The sequence below is a fragment of the Nicotiana tomentosiformis genome, chromosome 5 (assembly GCF_000390325.3).
Source record: "Nicotiana tomentosiformis chromosome 5, ASM39032v3, whole genome shotgun sequence".
NCBI classification, from domain to species: Eukaryota; Viridiplantae; Streptophyta; class Magnoliopsida; order Solanales; family Solanaceae; genus Nicotiana; species Nicotiana tomentosiformis.
In genome coordinates this window covers 124,520,970-124,527,120 of record NC_090816.1, presented here as the reverse complement: position 1 = coordinate 124,527,120, position 6,151 = coordinate 124,520,970, and positions in this window count along the sequence as shown.

Genomic DNA, 6,151 nt, shown 5'->3' with positions numbered 1-6,151 from the left:
CCTACCAAATATTAATAAATAAATGGGTTTAAAATTATACTATAAAATATGCAATTTAACATAAATTCGCAATTTAAATATGTTATGAAGTTTGTGAGCGAAGATCACATATAGTGAAGGCATCTGAATGTGAAGCATGATCATATTTCTTTATCAGTTGCTCCTTATATGTAAGCTTGACAACACTGTAAACTTCAGCTTGCAACTGAATGTTCGAGCTGTTGACAACAACCTTAAATATGAATTTTTTTTGAAGAATATTGTTCAACTCTACTGGATAGGAATACTCATCAATAACGCTAGTATTCTAGAATGAAATTTTGCGTTAGAATTTTTCAAATAACAAATATGAATTTAATTAGTTGATATACCCTAAGTAGTCCTTCCTTCAATTCATTTCCGGACTTGCCTATGAGAAACATGACTTTGCGGTCTCAGAGCAACAGGGAAGTATCCGGTACCCTAACCTGAAGCTTGTACCTAAAGCACGTTTGATTTGAGATATAAATATACATTTTGATGGATTAAGGAAATAGAGCTTCTGTTATTACCTATTCACCGCTGAGTGATCTTCTTTTTTACATTTTGGGTTTGGTCAAAGATAATGTTTTTCACTTTATCCACCTTCTTTTGACACTTCTTACAGCTTACATATAACCACCCTTTTTCAAGTTCTAAATTTTCAATATTTGCTACAATCCAACAGGGACCTTCCTATTGAATAAAATGATAAACATTAGATAGTGAAGTTGAGAGAGAGCATATATGTGCAAATCATGAATGATATAAATTAGGCATATATTATATTAGAAATATCACGGTTGTCATCCATTAGTAACCAAAATGGCATCCGAGATGTGAACATATGAAGCATGATTCGTGGTAAAACATATGTTACATATAACTTCCTTATTACAGAGATTAAAGATAGGTTAATTTGCATGACTATAAGATTTGGTATTTAAAGATAGTGTTTCTGTTACTAAATTACTAATTGGCTCAAAATCAGGAGGAACTTATGTAAAAAGGGTTAAGTGTGCAGTAGAATAATGATATGATTGGAATTTTTCTTATATTTTCCTTTTGTGCATTCTGCTAAGCATAAAAAAAGCATTAGCCCCCAAGGATTTCACTTGCTAAACAGATCTTTCATCTTTTCCATCCATTATTAATACCAACTTATATTAGTCAAACTAAAGATTTGTATGCAAATTGAGTCAACAACAATAACAATAACAACATACCCAGTAATATCCCATGCTGTGGGGTCTGAGGAGGGTAGTGTGTACGCAGACCTTACCCCTACCTTATGAGGATAGAGAGGCTATTTCCAATAGACCCTCGGCTCAAGAAAGCATAAGCACCACATTAATAAAAATATAGACAAGAAGGGACAGTACCAAAAAGCCATATAAAAGCAGAATAAAAACAACAAGACAGTAAGATGATCAACAATGAAAGAAAACAACGGTTAGTCATAAAAACCTACTACCAACAGAAGCGAGACTGCGTGTCAATACTACTATTATGAACACTCTAGACTACTTACTCTACTACCCTAATCCTCGACCTCCATATCTTCCTATCAAGGGTCATGTCCTCGGTCAGCTGAAGTTGTGCTATGTCTTGCTTAAGCACCTCTCCCCACTTTTTTTTTGGCCTACCTCTACCTCTTTGTAGGTCCTCCAATGTCAATCTCTCACACCTATTTACCGGTATGTCTATGCTCCTCCTCCTCACATAACCGAACCACCTAAGTTGTGCTTCCCGCAACTTGTCCTCAATAGGGGCCACACCCACCTTGTCGCGAATAATCTCATTTTTGATCCTATTTAACCTGGTGTACCCGCACATCCATCTCAACATCCTCATCTATGCTACCTTCATCTTCTGGACATGAGTGATCTTAACTGGCCAACACTTAGCCCCATACAACATCGTTGGTCTGACCACCACTTTGTAAAACTTACCCTTAAATTTCGGTGGCATCTTCTTATCACACAAAACATTGGAGGCGAGTCTCCATTTCATCCATCCCGCCCCAATACGATGTGTGACATCTCCATAAATCTCCCCATCCCCCTGAATAATAGACCCAAGGTACTTAAAACTCCCTCTCCTATGGATGACCTGTGAGTCTAGCCTCACCTCTCCTTCCCCTCTTTGAGTCTCGTCACTGAACTTACACTCCAAGTATTCTGTCTTAGTCCTGCTCAATTTGAAACCTTTAGATTCCAAGGTCTGCCTCCGTACCTCTAATCGCTCGTTCACACCATCTCACGTCTCATCAATCAGTACAATATCATCTGCAAATAGCATGCACCACGACACCTCCCTTTGGATGTGGCGCGGCATTACGTCCATCACTAAAGCAAACAAAAAAGGGCTGAGTGTCGACCCCTGATGCAATATGTAACGACCCAATCGGTGTTTTTGAGTATTATAACCATGTTTTCCCATTTACTACTCAATTTATGCTTTATAGTTATTGTATGACTTACCGGAGTAATTGGTTTGGGTCCGGTGAGGTTTTGAAATGAGTTGAGACACCCTGGCGAAAGACGAAGGCGGTAAGCGAAGCGAGGACGATAATTCTCTAACCGGGCTCTTAGTGGAAGTCGAAACCCGTGTTCAAGTAAAGGAGATACTGATTCATTAATGAATTTTTATAGGCAAATTGCCGCTGACAATGTGTTGAATTGGCAGGTTACCTGATGAAGAAGTTGGGAAGGTACCAGCTGCCTGCGTGGTGTTAAACCAAAATGCTAAAGAGAGCGAATGGGAAATCATGAACTACATTTCATGTAATGTAGTACACTATAAGAGAGTTAGAGTACTGCAGTGGACACAATTCAAAAATAACCTTAAGGAAAGGGCTTATATAAAATAAAAAGAAATTCAAAATAAGTTACATGCTCGTGACCCACAACAACTAATAGGGCCAACATTTTAGAACTACTATTTTTATTTTTGATCCTACATACTTTCCTGGAATAAGAAAGCCTGAAGGTGACTTAACTACTTTTTGTTCATTTTTTCTAGTCTGCTAGGCGACCGAGTGCTCCATGAACAATGAGCGCTTCCTACTCCGCCCGCAGCGCTTGCTGCCTCTCCTCCAAACCCTCTATGCGCTCTCTGGTAGCGCGAATGCGCGCTTCTTTCCTTGCAAGATCCATTGTTCTAACACTTCTCAAAAGGAAGTTTAGCACTCTACGGTGCTCTTGAATTTCATTTTGCAGTTGCCCCATTTCGGCAGCAATTGCAGAAAGCCTGTTTGCAGTATCCATAGCCATACGTGCTAGTACTCAATTTCTTTGAAAAGAATTTGATGAAGTGAAGACACTTATCGAGCCTCCATTTATAGAGTGGTAGAGTAATCTCGCCATGCGTCAAGAATTGGATGGCAGGCACAATTCTTACTAGTTCTCCGCACAACTTTTGTGCAGTTGAAGACTATCATGCCTGTTTAATGAAAAACTGGCTGGCTCTGACTACCTTGCGGAGCAAACAAAAGATCCCAAAATCACACTGCCTGTATGAACAAACAAACTTTGCACAACCAGCTTACGTAGAAAAGATTCCATATTCTATGCCAATAGATTCGTGACATCCATGTACTGAGTCGTCAAATGAGCCACGTTAAGAAAGCCCAAGCTTATACGCATTGGCCCACAGGGTGCCCCAATAGGGCCCGAATGAAAGACCCAAGCCTACATGAATGACATGAACCATCAAAGTCCTACAAATGAAGACTTGGCCCTATCAAGCCTGCTTTCCTCGATAAAAGCCCACAGAAGGGCCAAAGCACAACAAGCCTACTCATCATCAAAGCAAGTCCAAGCCCATGCAAAAATGACCTCATTGTCATGGGAGCCCTTTCCTTACTCCTCAATATAGTCGCAGGTTCTATACATTAAGATTTGCAGCACCTATTCAGGAGCTGGGGAATCGGCTTGCAAGGAAAATCTTGATTGAAAGTCCATATCTTTCTATTTTCCTCTATCTCCGGCTAGAAAAGAATGTATGCGTCAAACTTTGATGTCTCACTGGTTTAGATACGACGAGATAATTATCAAAGTTCGGGAATCTCAACTGGAATACCTCACTACACCGGTACCGGTTATGAACCACATTCAGCAAAGAGTTTCTGGTCTTTGTCCCCTAATGCATTATAAATTGCAAGGAAAAAGAAAAAGAAAAAAAACTTGAATTCTATAGGTTTAGCTAAGACGATTTCGGAAATTAGAAACTTATTCCTTTTTTGTTTGGTGCGAGCTCAACTTAAGCTATACATTGCCCGAGAAGAGCACCCAAACAGCTCTTCAACCACTTGCGGCAGAATTTCCAAATCTATTTAGTATGGAGATGTTGGCACAAGAAGGTGAACTGTCATTATATATCAATCTTTTGCTCTAGCTGCTATTGACTTGACTACATTGTCTCACTGAGCAGTGTTTTCTCATGGAGGAAAGAAAGATGGGCCAAATCATGCGGGTAAGTACCCAAGAAATTTCATACTAGCTACTTCCACTACTGTCACCCCTAAGTATTGCATTATTTGTGAGAGTTCGGCCATTTGAAGAAAAGACATCGGATTATACAAAGTGTCCCTAATGCTATGATGTTGACACAATCTGGTTGGCGGCATTTTATAATACAAAACATTAAAGATTATTTGGATCATTGTTCCAATGTATCTCAGCCTTTCTGCAAGTTCCAATTTAGAAGGCTGAAATTGACCATTAGAAAACAAAACAATGGCCAATAAAAAGAATTCTCCTTTGAAGTTTATTTTAATGAGCATAAAACCAGGCGAAGAGTCTAATTACTGCTTTTCTGTAGTTTCACTTTATAGGGTAGGGTCACCGTGCCTATGTGGGTCATAGAAAAGAAAATACATAAAGCCTAACAAGCGAGCCATGCTTCCTTGAAATTTGCCAGAACTGTCATCACCTATGGTTGATTAAGAAAAAAAACTGGAAACAAGAGACCTGGTTTTTTTTCCAGTTTCTGATTCCAGAATGTCTGCATCTATTGTTCTTGTTATAGATGAATGTTTAGATGAACTACACCTCCTGAATTACATCCCTCCTTGCATGCATTTGTTGATTCACTTCCCTCGACAACGAGAATTTAGAGTATATTGTATGGCCGCACAGTATTTTATGATTTTTCGGAGGAATTTATAGCATCCATCTGCTAATGTGTAATGTGCTGCCTGGTGACAAATCACCAACTCAGGAGTCCTTGAAAGCCTTGATCTACGGAACTGACATATACTTGTGCCCAATGCATGCATCATCAGAAGTGGCACACAAAATATTCTCATCACTGAGGCCATACAAATTGAACATTCCAGAAGCTTCTAGAGACCGGCGCCTGGGTACGGCAATTGAGGTTGCTCCTGCTATAATTCAAGGGCCCATCAGCAGAAATGTCTCGAGGAGTAGTTAAACGGGCAGGAGATAATAACAGAATAATTGTGTGTACTGGTGGACCTTATACTTATGTACCCGGGCTAGCGCCCTCTCTCTCTAGCAGAATGCTATCTGTTCTTATTCATATATTACCTTCCATTATTTTTAAAAAAAAATACAGAAATAAAAAATGTTAAGATATTCTTAATGATATTCGGGCTTCTACCCAGCAGAGTCTTCCATAACTGACCGACCGGTGAAAGGATAGCCGGACCCGTTGAAAGCCGGCAGTTATTGATGGCTCGAAAAGAAAGCTGGGCTAGGTCTTCTTCCCTTAGAGAGGCTTATTCTCCTTTCCCGAGTTCTAAAATATTTTCTTTATTCTCTGTTTATTCTATTATTAGTTCTATTGTTCTGATCCGCTTGTGTTTCAGGAAATCAAACCGAAGTCAATTCATTCAACAATGCCCCCCCGGGACATTCTGTATTAGATTTTGCCAACACCGTTTCACCTTCCTTGCTTTCTGTTCTGTCTTGCATTTCACCATGGCCCTTTCAAACCGGTAAAAAGAAAGCCCTTAGCCATTATTACATTACTTATGTGCCAGCTTTCATCTCCTTCCACCTATACCTAATCCATTCATATGGGAAATGCCATCCTATTACTGTCATATCCCCTGCTTTTCAACCTTCCCGTATCTCTCTTTGTACTCTTTCCTTTCTGTCTTTTCAAT